The following is a 14,639-nucleotide window of genomic DNA, read 5'->3' on the forward strand; positions in this document are numbered from 1 at the left end:
AAGAAGAGGGAAGAAAACCAACACTCTCCACTGGTGTGCCTATCAAAGGGCAGACCTGTAAAACCTTGGTTTGGGCCTTTGAGACCCATGCTAGACTTCCAAACCCTTAAAGTGGTTAAAATCATAGGTCTGAGTCACACGCTTTGATTCTTACCTGATAAACACATAGCAGAGTCCGTTCTTCCAAGGGCAGTGCATGTAGCTTCACGGGGATTATGTCGACATCCAGGTACCAGAATCGAAACTTTTCTGTGATCTTTTAAGAATTGAATGACGGTAACTAGGCATGGTGACACCTTTGGTGATTCTAGCACTCAGAGGACAGAAGTAGGTGGAGGTCAGGATGAGCTACATGAGACCTTATTTAGAGAGAGAGAGAGAGAGAGAGAGAGAGAGAGAGAGAGAGAGAGAGATGAGGAGCAGAATTGACTGACAATAAGAAAATAAAAGTCTTAAATGTTGTCTTAAAATTACAAATTTCAGAAGCTGGAAGATGGCTTTTTAGGTAAGAGCACTTGCTGTGTAAGGAAGAGGACTTTAGCTCAAATCCCCATGCCCACATGAATCTGGGCATGGTGGTCTGCAATGCTGTGTTGGAAGCAGAGACAGATGGATCTGGAGCTTGCTGGCCAGCCAGCCCAGCCAAAACAGCAATTTTCAAGTTCAGTGAGAGACCCTGCCTCAAAAAATTAGGTGCAAAACGATAGAGAAAAACACTTGATGTTCTGCTCTGGTCTCCACATGCACACAAGGGCATGCACACTCAAACACATGTGTGCATATACACCAACCACACTCACACACATGCAGACATGAAAATCACAAATTTTGATCCAGGAATAACCAGGATGGCAAGAAGTCCCCAAAAAAGTAGTATCCAGAGATCTTGTCTACATTCTCCCTCACCACTGATGACAGCGAGCTTGCAGAAGTTGCAGAAGAGTGTTGCTACCGTACAGACACAAGCTTTATTTGGAATTTATCAGCTTTTCCATGTACTTTTTCTGTCTATGGAGTTTAATGATTTCTTTGGTAGTTTTTCAAAGTTGTTCTTTGAGATGTTTGTGGAGTCAGAGCAGAGGGTCCCTGGGGGGATCTTTTTTTATAGTCTCACTCCTGTCTCTTTCATCACTGTCCTCTTCAACCCCCTGGAAACTAGATCTGTTCATTTCATCACTTCAAAAATCATCTGTAAATGGAAGTATGCAACCCGTGGCCTGGGATTGACCCTTTCCATCCAGAATCACACTCTGTGGCTTCATTCCAGTTGTTCTATGTGCCAATGGTTTGTTTGTTTTTATTCTTAGGTAGTGTTCTTTGATATGGGCTTAGTGTGATGGAGGAGATCGGAGTTGTTTTTCTATTTTGGATATTAGGCTTGAAGGGGTGACAAATGTTTGTGAACACATTTTTACGTGACAAAGTGTGAGCAATGGCTTGTTCGCAGAGTAACTTCATGTTTGGTTTGGTGAGAGGGTGCCCAACGATTTTTTTTTTTTTCAAACTAGACAGCAATATTTGGGTAGTCCATCTTGTCTGTGTCATAATTAGTTTCCAGTGACTGTCCTGGTTAACTTTAAATGACAGCTTGACACAGCCTTGTTGTCTGAGAGGAAAGCCTGGTTTGATGTATTATCCAGATCAGCTAGGCCCATGGGCATGACTGTAGGGTACTGTCTTGGTTGTTAGTTGATGGAGGAGAGTCAGCCCACCATGGGAAGTAATATTCCTTGGGCAGGTGCTTCTGGGCTTCCCGACTATGTAAGAAATCTAGCAAAGCATAAGGCAATGAGCAACCCATCTAGAACTGTTTTTTTTTTTTTTTTTTTTTTTCCTGGTTTCTGCTTCAAATTTCTGCTTTGACTTCCCACAGTAATAGACTATGACTTCAAAGTCTAAGCTGAAATTAACCCCTTTCTTCCATAAGTTGATTTTGGTCAGAAAGGAACAGAGAACAGTGACAAACATATGTTTTATTTCAGCCTTTCTGATAGGTATGCTGTGATAGCTCATTGTGGCTTTAGTTTACATTTTTAATAGCTGATATCGAACACTCTTGCCATGCTTATTAGCCTTGTATAAAAAATTTTATTTTCTTACTGTGCAGTTTATTTTTATATTACAACATTTTTAGAGTGCTTTATATATTCTGGATATTATTCTTCTTCAGTATGCTATTTGCAAACACTGCCTCATTCTGTAGTTGGGTGTTCCATACTCTGGATAAGGTGTTTCACAAAATAAAGTTTTTATTTTTTAATTTATTATTATTATTTTGGTTTTTTGATACAGTTTTTTTTTAATGTAGCCTTGGCTGTTCTGGACTCACTTTGTAGAGCATGCTGGCTTTGAACTCACAGAGGCCTGCCTCTGCCTCTGAGTGCTTGGACTACAGGCATGCGCCACTGTACCTGGCTAGTTTTTATTTTTGATGAGATATAATTTTATTTATTTATTTCTCTTTGTGGATCACTTTTAATGTCGAGTCTATGAATTCTTTGTTCAGTCGTGGGTCTCAGATGTTATCCCTCATGTTTTATTCTGATACTGTTATGATTTGTGTTTTCCTGTGGCTTATTTTGAGTTAATTTTTCTTTCTAATATGAGAGTAGTTCCCCATCCTGGGTGAAAATTTGTTCAAATTGCCATATGCCATTTTTTTCTTCACCAAATTACTGTCTTAGGATTTTTATTGCTGCAACAAAACTTGGGGAGGAAAGGTGTTTATTCATCTACACTTTCATATTGCTGTTCATTATTGAAGAAAGTCAGGGCAGGAACGCAAACAGGGCAGAATCCTGGAGGAAGAAGCTAATGCAGAAGCTGTCGGGGTGGGTGGGGGTAGATACTGCTTACTGGCTTGTATCACATGGCTTGTTTAGCCCATTTTCTTATAGAACCCAGGACCTCCAGCCCAGGGGTGGCACCACCCATAGTGGGCTGGGTCCTCCCCCACTGATGACTAGTTGGGAAAATGCCTTGCAGCTGAATTTTTTTTAGTTTATTTTTAATATAATTTTTATTTATTACCATTTATTCAGTTTGTATCCCAGCTGTAGCCCCCACCCTCATCCCCTCCTAACCCCGCCCTCCCTCCCTCCCTCATCTCCTCCCATGCCCCTTCCCCAGTCCACTGATAGGGGAGGGCCTCCTCCCCTTCCATCTGACCCTAGGCTATCAGGTCTCATCAGGACTGTCTGCATTGTCTTCCTCTGTGGTCTGGTAAGTCTGTTCCCCACTCAGGAGAAAGTGATCAAAGAGCCAGCTACTGAGTTCATGTCAGAGACAGCCCCTGTTCCCCTTACTAGGAGGCCCATTTGGAAATGTAGCCATGGGCTACATCTGTGCAGGGGTTCTAGGTTATCTGAAAAATGCAAATAGATCCATACTTATCACCCTGCACTGAAGTCCAAGTGGATTAAAGACCTCAACATAAAACCAGACACACTGAACCTGTTGGAAGAAAAAGTTGGAAAGAGCCTTGAGCTCATTGGCACAGGAGAGAACTTCCTGAACAGAACACCAACAGCACAGGCTCTAAGATCAACAGTCAATAAATGGGACCTCATGAAACTGAAAAGTTCCTGTAAAGCAAAGGACACTGTCATCAGAACAAAACGACCGCCTACAGCTGGATCTTATGGAGGCTCCTCCCTCTCTGATGACTCTAGCTTTTGTCAAGTTGACACACACAAGCAGCCAGTACAGTTACTTTAGCATTGTTGTTGTTGTGTATATGCTGGCACTGTGGCAGGGAGGGTGTGCATGCCCTATTGCATGCGTGTGGGCCAGAGGACTGCTTTCATGAGTAGTTCCTTCCTTCTGTTGTTGGATTGAGGAGTAGAATTCAGGTTTTCAAACTTGTGCGGCAAGAGCTAATTCTACTGACTGAGCCACATCCATGGCCCTAGGTGTTTAATTTTCAGTAGGGTCTCTGTTATGGGGCTGGCATGACACGAGCTTCATCAAATGAACAGGGAAGTGTCCTCTCCCTTTTTCAGAGAGACATTGTACAGAATTATTCTAGTTTCTCTGTAAGCATTTGGTAAATTCTCCAGTGAGGACCTGTATACCTGCAAATTCAAATTCAAATTTTAAAAAGTTTAAAAATTTTTAATTTCATTTTCTTGAAAACTATACAGGTATTCAAGCTATTTTATAATAGAAGAACAGTGGTGACTAGCTTATGTTTTTAAAGAAACTCATTCAGTGAGTTGCTTCGTTGCTGTTTGTTTCACTTGAAAGGAACTTCAGAAGTCGGCTCAATACACGCCAAGATCTTGTTCTCAGCACAAAGGAAATTTATTTACCCCAGAGGGACATAGGGAAGGGATAAGGGATTAAGACAGGAGAAAGAGGAAAAGGGGAGAGGGGAAGGGAACAAAGGAGAGGGGAGAAAGGGGGCAAGGGAGAAGGGTAAGGGACTTCATAAAGGACTGCCTCTGGAAAGAGAGGAAACAGAAGTGGCCCATAGGCAAATGGAGGTTTATAAAGGTAAAAGTGGTACTACCTGGCTTTGGTAGTCAGCCTCAGGAGGGGGAGAACGTGGTCATCTGTCTGTTTGTCTGTCTGTCTGTCTATCTATCTATCTATCTATCTATCTATCTATCTATCATCTATCTATCTATCTATCTATCTATCTATCTATCTATCTATCTATATCTCTCTATCTATGGGATGGACCTTGGGGGGGGCTAGCTTTAGGAATGTAATCTAATGGTTTTTAGCAAAGCAGAGGAGACTGGGGAGAAGGGAAAGGCCTTCCAGAGCCACGTGCTCAAGTACGGTAGCGTTCCTTCAGCGCTCATGTGAGTACCTTTTGATGTTTTCTGACTCCACAGTGGTACGTTCTCTTATCCCTGACACAGTGGTAATTTGTATCCTCTCTCTTTTTTTTCCTTTTTGCTTTTTTAGCTTTATTAGTTTGTTAATTTCATGATTCTAGAATTATTGTTCCATTTTTTTCTTATGACCTTCTGGTCGGAATTTTATTAATTTGCTGGTTCTGCAATAAAACAGTTATTTCTCGCTTTGTTTATCTTACGTTGTCCTAGGATTTTGATATGAAAAGACCTTAAAATTTTAATTTGACTCTTTCTTTTAAAAAAAATTATGTATCCAATGTTATAAACTTGCCTTTAGCACTATTTTAGACATATCTCACAGTTTGATACTTTAAGTGTTAATCTGTATTTCTTTTAAACTTCTCCTTTGATCCATGGGATCTGTAGAAAAGCGTCTTGTTTTGAAGTGTTCAGCAGTTATTCAGTTACCTTACCGTAATGGTTTCTAGTTTGACTCCACTGTGGTTGGGGAATACATTATGCATGGTTTTCGTTTTTTTAAACTTTGTTAACATCTGTTTTGTAGCTCATTATGTAGCTCACCTTACTATATGTTTCATGAACACTAAAAATGTGAGAGAGGCAGTCTACAAATGTCTATTCAGTCCTGTTTGTTGATTGATCGTGGTACTGAGTTGCCTTTTCTCTAGTTAGTTTGAAAACACGATTGCTGAAGTCTCCCGATAGCGTTATAAATTTGTCCAGTTACATTTTCATTTCATTGTCTCTTGCTACCCTGTTTTTTGGTGCACACACAATAATCCTATCTAGATTCACTCATCATTTCTTACATATTGGATAAAATTGCATGTCTCTATCACATACAACATGTCTTGAAGCACATGTAAATCATAGAATGGTTAAATGTAGCTAGTTAACAAATGCAGTAATGCATGCAATATCTTTGTGTGTGTGTGTGTGTGTGTTTGTGTGTGTACAGTTATGATATTTTGTTTGTTTGTTTGTTTTCTTTGAGTCAGAGTTTTACTGTGTGGGCCAGGTTGGTTTTAAACTTGGAATCCCCCTGCCTCGGCCTTGAGAAGGCTGGTATTATAGATATGTGATGCCACCTGCTTTTTTCTTTTTTTTCAATGCAGTTTATTCAGGAACCTTGAACAATCATCTGACCCTGGGTAAAGCCAGCCCACTTTAAATAGCCTCTGGGTAGCCAACCTCAGCATGCCACGTGGGCAATGCAGATAGGTCCACATACATGGAAGCAAGCCAGATCCTCAGCCTTAGCCAAATGTGGAGTTGTTTGTGACAGAGAGCACTCACCATCGGGAAGGTGGAAGGCGGAAACCAGCTCCATCTTTCATTTCTTGGTGTTGTTAAAGAATTAACTCTATCACTGCCTTGAGAACTTCCCTCTTAACTGTGATTATAATCCTTTGACAAGTACCTCCCCACACTTCCTCTTCGCAAGCACTGTTACTCTGCACTTGATCTTAGCCAAAAGCCTGAGAGATGATTATCACTGTAACTTCTGATAGCCAGCATTTGATTGTCTACCTCTGTAAGATAAACCTTTAAGAGTCCATATATGAGGAAAATCATGCGATAGTTTTGTGCCTGGGTTATTTCACTTAACACAGTGTTCTCTTGTTTATCCGTATTGTCACAAATAATAGAATTTCATTCTTTTTTAATGTATGAATCACATTTCATTGTGGACACATACATTTCCTCCATCTCTTTTCTGGTAGTCAACATAGGTTGCTCTATGTTTTGGTTATTATAAGTACTGTTACAATGAACAGAAACTATAGACACAAATATTAAGAAAAACAATCTCAACATTGAAAGTTTGCCATAACAATTAGAACATTCCTATAGTATGTATTTCTTTACTAAGTGTTATAGTTATTATTTTAATTGTTATATTATCTCTTAACTTCTATATGTTATTAAAATGTTTCAAATTTCACTGTGTAGTTGAGGTCATTGTCTAAAAGAGCCTTGTCCTGTGGCTGGAAAAAGCAAAGTTTGATTAACTTTTACTGGGACTTTTTTTATGTTCCTCTTCATATTTGTAGATATTCAAGGCTTATTAAAAAATCAGGGGTGGGGGTCCCTGTACCTCGTTGTTCGTTAGGTCTTAAGGTCCTTCACTGCTGTTCTTTCTTTCCTCACCTTTGAAGTCTCTTGGAGTTTATTTTACAGATAATGTTCAGGGTTTGTAGTTGCATCTAGCATGCAGAATCCTTAAATGATGGTACTAAGAATCCATTTCCTAGGATTATCGCTAACACATAGAGTTTTTGGGATGGTCATTACGCCGATTGCCTTATGAAAGCTGCTCAGCTTCTCTTCCACGGGGTCACCGTGGGGACAGCCTCACTGAGACGACTGCTTTTGATGTACCTTGGGTCCCTAAAGGGTTATAAGTCATCTCTTTTTCAGAGAGATAAAAAAAACAAAGAAAGTATCCCATGAGGGCTGACACAGAATTTCTAAGCTTCATCACCAACCTCTAATCCCACTTCTTTCATGAACGTTTGAAGCTCTCAAGTATGAAGCAGGTGAATGATCTTTGAATAAGGTAGTCAGAGGGTGTGCCTGCCGTGTCCTTAGGGAACCAGCTTTCTAGGCGCTCGTTTCTCTACCTCAAACTTGAAAACGATGTAAACGGACCACATCTGGGCTTCTGAACTTTAGCCGTGAACACAGCCACAGCTCTGTGTTTTCCCCAGCAGTGTTGCCTTCTTCTGTATTTACTGAATGCTTTTTCTCCAAAATGACTCATTTTCAAGAGGAAACTTTGTGTTGCTGTGGGATGCATGCTCCCTGGCAGGAGTAGCCACAACAGCTTGGGGCACACTAAATGTTGGCTACTAAATGTTGGCTTCTCTGAGGTCTGAAGCCCAGCCTGAGAGAAGGGGGCACCAGAGCTTGAGAGTAAATGCACCATCTATACCAACACTGTGAGGAAGATGTTCTCCAGGAAAGCAGTCCATTTATGGGGACTCTCTAGACACAGATGTCATGTGATTCCCGTGGTTTGAGGGAGGCAGATCACTCTTCCTGGGCAGGAGACAGGAGACCTGTTGTTGGTTCATTTGAACATTTCCAACCACACCCTTCCTCCTCCCAGTTCTGAGGTACTTAATTTAAAAAAAAGTATCTCCTTATTCCCAAATATTTGGAGCAGACATTTAGCATTTTCATGTTGCCTTCAACTCTCCTTCTGTCCCTTTCCCTTGTGACAAAATGTGGCTTGCCCACACAGTTCCTCTTGAAACTGGGGTGAATTGAAATATATCTCCTCGGGAGCAGTTGTGAGGAGAACATCATGATCTCCCTTTGTGATCAGGGCAGAACCTCTTGGGGGTCAGCACAGTGGGAGATCAGCTACACAGCACCATATGCCAGTCTCCTGGAGGGTGGCAGCTCCTGGGAGGTGATTCTGAAGAGAAACCTGAATCTGATTTTCTGTTGATAGGAGGAATCAGAGGACAGTTAGCATGTCCTGCTTAGAAGTGAGGGTGTGATCCCTTTCAACTGACCACTTTCTTCCTAGAATACTGACCACTTTCTTCCTTTGTCTTGGCATGCTTGGATCTTAAGAAGGTAAGACTTCTGCCTTTTCTATTCACCAAACACTTAGACTTCTCTTTCCCCCTCTCCCTCTTCTTCCTTCCTTCCTTCTTTCCTTCCTCCCTTTCTTTCTTTCTTTCTTTCTTTCTTTCTTTCTTTCTTTCTTTCTTTCTTCCTTCCTTCCTTCCTTCCTTCCTTCCTCTCTCCCTCCCTCCCTCCCTTCCTTCCTTTCTTTCTTTTCTCTCCTTTACTTGTTTAGTGTGTGTGTGTGTGTGTGTGTGTGTGTGTGTGTGTGATTGGTGGAGGGGAGTGTATGTGGAAATCAGAGGACAACCTGCAGGAGTCAGTTTTCTCCTTCCACCATGTGGATTTGGGGATTGAAATCAGGCTGTCAGTCTTTCCAGCAGGCACTTTTAATCACGGGGCTTTCTCGCCACCCTGAAACACTGATACTTGTATCTGTCTCTGGGATATGGCAGATGCTCAGTAATGGCTGGATGAATATATTCTGTAGTTTACCTCATTGAACTCTGCATTCCATTGGACAAAGACCATTTCAATCATTGGATTTCCAAGTCTTAATAGAGCATTGTGCACACATATATAATCTATTAAACTGAATTGGTCCTGGGATATCTCTTATGATTCTCAGGGCAGTCTTTGTGATATAATGCACAGGGGTTTAGAGTGATACGCTTATACTGACTCAGTCATTTTCTTTCTGGGAGCCTTTGGTATGTACTTCAACTCTTCCACTCTGTTTCCCATATGAAAGATAAGGATGATAGGGCCTAATACCTTGCTTCTTCCAGAACCATTGAGAGGATCAAGTTGAAGGTCCGTAAGGTTTAATAATGTTTAATAAGGTTTAATAATAAGTTTAATAATGTTTAATAAGGTTTAATAATAAGTGTTATTATTCACATTGTGTCTGACTTCTGTTTCTCACACAGTGCTCATAGTACTTGGTTAGCTTTTATGTTTTTAACTCACGACTGGACACTGGAGAGTGAGAGCCTTTGGAGCACTCAGTTCTAAATAGGTTATCTTCGTCGAATCCCTCCCTCAGCTTTCGGGGATCTATGCAGAAGAGGAGGCAGAAAGAATGTAAGAGCCGGAGGCGGTGGGTAACATCAAGGAAACAGTGTCTTCCAGACACAACAGGCACTACTGAGGTACAGGTGACCTCACAGAGACTGTGGCAGCATGCACAGGACCTGCGCAGGTCCAAGCCAGACAGGGTCCCAGCCCGGAGGAGGGGAAGCGAACACCATCTCCTATCCCTAACCAGGAAGTTATCTGCACTTGATACCAACCAGCAAAGGAAAAACCAGTTTTCTCCAATGGAGTCTCACTGGGTATATTAACTATAGGTCCCCACGCCCCGTTATTTTTGTAGACTTTCTGTCTCATTTTGCTTTGTTTGTTTGTTTCTGACTGATTGATCTTTTTCTTGTTTATTTTGATTTCCATCGTTGTGGGATTGTGTGTGTGTGTGTGTTTTTAATTTTTGTTGTTTGTTTTCAAAAGAGAAAGAAGGACAAAGAATATAAAGTTGGGGTGGGTAGAGAGGTGGGGGAGAACCTGGGAGGAATTGGGGAGGGAACATGATCAAACATGATCAAACATGATCTGTTCATGAAAAATTTTCCCAATAAAACATTTATTTTTTGATCTTGTTACTGAGTCTCACGGTGTGTCTCCTACCGAGTTCAAACTTCTGATCCTTCCGTTTTAGCCTCCTGAGTGCTGGAATTAGCAGCATGAGCCATCCTGTCTGGCTTGGCTGGCTTTAAGTGGAAAAGATGAGGCGATGCAGTGTTACTTACTAGGAGCTGGAGAGGATCGGGCTCTCTGGGCTGGGTGTTCCACCTAGAGCCCGTGTAAATGTGCTCAGTGTGTACCGTGAGAGCACACCATTAGTGGGTGTTGGTGTTGAACACTCACAGTACATGCAGATTGGCAGGTATGGTAGGGCTGCACACGACTAAGAAAACAACAGACAGATCACTGCATAATAAATGATGTCTAGTATACAGACCTTTCCGTGCCTAGGGGCCTCGATATTGTTGCTAAGTTATCTCGGTTTTTACATCGTCCCTGGGTCAGCACACCTACACAGGAAAGTACTGAGGTCAAGTTCAAGAGCTCTCTGCCCAGATTTGGAATGAGATTACTTGTCGTGCTGCACTGGGCAAGTTACTTAGCCTTTCTGCTCCTCTTTGCCCTCTTTTAAGCAGAGATAACAGTAGCCACTACTACACTGTGTTGGCCATAAGGAACTGTGTGACACAATTTACATAAGCCTAAAGCAACCCCGGTGCCCAGTGGCAGCCTGATCTATGGTTCCTCCTGCAATAATTACTTTCACATCACTGTGACCCAAACAGCTGAAGGGTAGGAAGAGTGACTTTGACTCCTGGTTTCAAGGGTGGTCATGGTGCGGACAGTGTGGTAGAGTTCGTGGCAGTCAGATAATTTGGCAAAGGCTGCTCATACAATCGTCAGGAAACAGTACAGTCAGATCCAGGGAAGAGAAAAACCTTCGAAAGCCTGCTCCAAGTGTCCACTTTCTGCCAGCTAGACTCCAACCGCTGAAAGCTCCATAGTCCCCCATAACAAAGGGCATCAGATGGACAGCAGGAATTGAAAGCATGATCTGGTGGGTCATGGTCTGAATCCAAACTATAACACCCAGTATGCTTGGAAAACCCAGGTTGGTCTAGCTTTTTCACAGATGTTCTTCAGGCCATATTCCGGCTTCCCTCTCAAGTCCTACTCCATGCTCTACTGTCCTAGCACTTGCCTGGGCCTGCCGTGATGCTGCCAGGGACGATGACCTCAGCTTGGGAGTACCTCCTGATGACTGCCGACTTCTATTTATATCACTGCACAGGGTTAGCATGGAGAGCGCCAGCGTTACAGATCTGCCATGTCATCAGTCGGACAGTCAGCAGTGCCTGAAGTCATCCTCTGCTGTTACCATAAAGGGTCCCAGAATGCGAGAACTGTAGAGCTGACATCACAACTGAGAAAACCTCTTAAATATAGCAGAGAACAGTTGTCATGGCTGGTGCAGGAGACATCATAAAGATCCATCATGAAATACAGTTTTACATTTGACCTAAAAAACAGAAAGGAAGGAAGGAAGGAAGGAAGGAAGGAAGGAAGGAAGGAAGGAAGGAAGGAGGGAAGGAGGGAGGAAAGAGAAAAAAAGAAAAGAGAGAAAGAAAGAAAAAGAAAGAAAGAGAAAGAAAGAAAGAAAGAAAGAAAGAAAGAAAGAAAGAAAGAAAGAAAGAAAGAAAGAAAGAAAGAAAGACAATTTAGGGCCAGTGAGATGGTTCAGCGCTGAGGGTGCTTTCTGTGGAGGCTTGATCCCTGGACCTTACAAGGTCCAAGAAGAAAAATGACTCCTGCGAGCCAGTCTTTGACCTCCCTACACATGCTTTGGCACACTCCCTTGTGTGTGTGTGTGTGTGTGTGTGTGTGTGTGTGTGTGTGTATGAGTGCATGCAAGTGCACATACACAAAACAAATGTGATTTTAAAATGTGTTTAAAAGCCGAGTGTGGGGGCCCACACCTTTAATCCCAGCACTCTGGAGGCAGAGGCAGGCAGATCTCTATGAGTTCGAGGCCAGCCTGGTCTACAGAGTGAGTCCAGGACAGCCAGGTTTATACAGAGAAACCATGTCTAAGAAAAAACAAAGTGATTAAAAGATATTACAATGTTCTTAACTTGTAAAAAACATAAACCAGGGAGTGGACCAGATTTGGTCATTCTCCATCTAGAGCACTAAGGAGCTCAGAAAGAGAGCTGGCCATTCATGTCTGTGGATCTAACCAACTGCAGATCAGAAATACTGAAGAGAAAAATTATGTCTGTCTTGAGAACACTGGCAACGGTTCTTCCTGTCACCATCAGTCCACTACAGAGCGTGATGTTCTATGACGTAAGGGGATTTAAGCCGTGCAAGAGCATTTGGATGGCACCTTCCTATAGTATCCTATTTTCTTTTAAAATTTCATCTTATTTTTATCTTTGTGCATATGTACATTGTGGATGTAGTATGTGCGTCTGAGTATGTTTTCACATGTGTGCACACAGGTGTGTGGAGGTTGCTATAGGTATTTTTTCCTCAGTTGCTTTCTACCTTAGCTTTAAAAACATAATATTTTCATACATGAGCACAGTGCACTTTGATTACATTTAACCCCTTACTACTCTCCCACCTTCCGTCTACCTTAACGCCCCCCCAACTTTGAGTCCTCACTGAGTTCAATTCGTGTAGCTCATGTACCTGTATCTGTGAAGTCAACTGTCAGAGCATGGTTGAACTACCAGGGGCCATACCATTAAAGATAACCTACTTTTACCCCAGAAGCCATCAACTGGCAATAGCTCCTCAGTTAGCAGTGAGGACCTATGACCCCTCCCCTCTATCCTGGAATGTTGATGACACTGATCTTGAGCAAGCAACCATGGCTGCTGTGAACACTTGAGTGAGTGCCACTGTCCTGTTCTGTCCTGAAGACACTGCTTCTCTCCAGCCCTTCCTGACCCCTGGCTCACAGTCTTCCTGCCTTCTCTTCTGCAATGATCCCTGAGCTTTGGTGAGAAGGTCACCGTCTCATCTGTTGAGACAGGCTTCCTCCCTAAGCCTGAGCTCACGGATTTGTCTGCGCTGGCTGGTCAGTGAGCTCTCAGGAATCACCTGTCTCCATCACCATCCCCAGCACTAGGATAACAGATGTGTGCTGCACCTAGCTTTTTATGTGAGGGCTGGAAATCCAAAACCAGAAACTCATCTTGCACAACAAATACTTCACCAATTGGGTCAGCTCTCCACCCCCACTATGCCATTTTCTATAAGGGACCATGGATATTGGAATAAAAATGGAGTGGATCCTAAAACCAACTTTCTAGTCAACAAACCACTGTATACTGCCTTTATCATGGTGCTCTGGTGAAGTCGTTCTTTGAGAGGGCTTGAGCTGTGGGCTCTTCCTCTGGTGCACTGAGATGTCGAAGCAGCTTTTCCAGAAGCACAGTTTACCTCTTTATGGTGAGACAGAGCTGGAGGCACCCCGTAAGGAAATGGTAGAGCCGGAATCAGAAGCGGAGTTGTCTGAGCTTGTTTTCCTGTCTGACGCTCTACAGTGCCTTGAGAAGTAGAATGTTCCTTGTTTCTCACTGCATATGGACGGCATTCCAGGCTCCTCATCACAGGGCCATGGAGGTTTAGGAGACTCTCATTCCCCCTTGGACCCTCTCTCTTTTTCCTCTCACCATTCCTTAACCATTTTGGTTGGTTCCTTGCCCTCTGGGTTTACTTCTGGCTCCACATTCTCATACCACATGTCCAGAATGTTCCTCTCTTCTTTTGTGGCAACCCAATGTCTGTTTGATCTAGTCAGTGTGAGCTTATTTCTCACTTCTCAAGCAGGCACAATATACAATACGACTGAAGACCAGTATCTGCATATAGTGGTCCATGCTTGGAATCTTAGTGTGGCAGGTGTGAGATAGACAGGCAGACCTCTGGGGCTTATTGACTGTCAAGTCTAACCTAATTGGTGAGCTCCAGGCCAGTGGAAGCTTTCTTAGGAATGACACACCAGAGTTGACCTCTGGCCTTCACACACACATGTAAATATACACACAGAGAAAGAGAGAGAGAGAGAGAGAGAGAGAGAGAGAGAGAGAGAGAGAGGGAGGGAGAGAGAAAGGGAAGGAGGGGGGAGGTACAGACAACCAAGCTCTGTAGTGTTCTCTGTCCCATGTACAGCCATGTCTGCTAAAGACTTATGACAACATGGAACCTGAAACTTTGAGGCTATAGACTGAGTCATTAAATATCCATGTTCTTCATGCTGCTGTGTTTCCATGACATGGTATGAAAATAGGTTTAATGGACTCACTCTATAAAACAACATACCAATCCAGGTCTGGTTTACAGCAAGTACTCACCAAACATCCTAGTGCTGTGGCTGTGGCTCAATGGCAGAGAGCTTGTCTAGCATGCTCAAGGTCCTGAGTTTGATTCCCAGCACTGAAAAAAAAAAAAAAAAAAAACAAAACCCCAAAATATTAACAATAGTAAACATTGCATTTGTCTCCAGTCCTGCTGACAGTCTTGGGAAAGCAATATTACTCTCCAACCCTACTTTCCATAAATGAAGAAATCTAGACTCAGAAACATCAAGCAATTTATGAAATGTCAGGAACAACAGTCAAATTCAGGGTTTCTGATGCTCTT

This window comes from Meriones unguiculatus, chromosome 8, assembly GCF_030254825.1.
Source record: "Meriones unguiculatus strain TT.TT164.6M chromosome 8, Bangor_MerUng_6.1, whole genome shotgun sequence".
NCBI lineage: Eukaryota > Metazoa > Chordata > Mammalia > Rodentia > Muridae > Meriones > Meriones unguiculatus.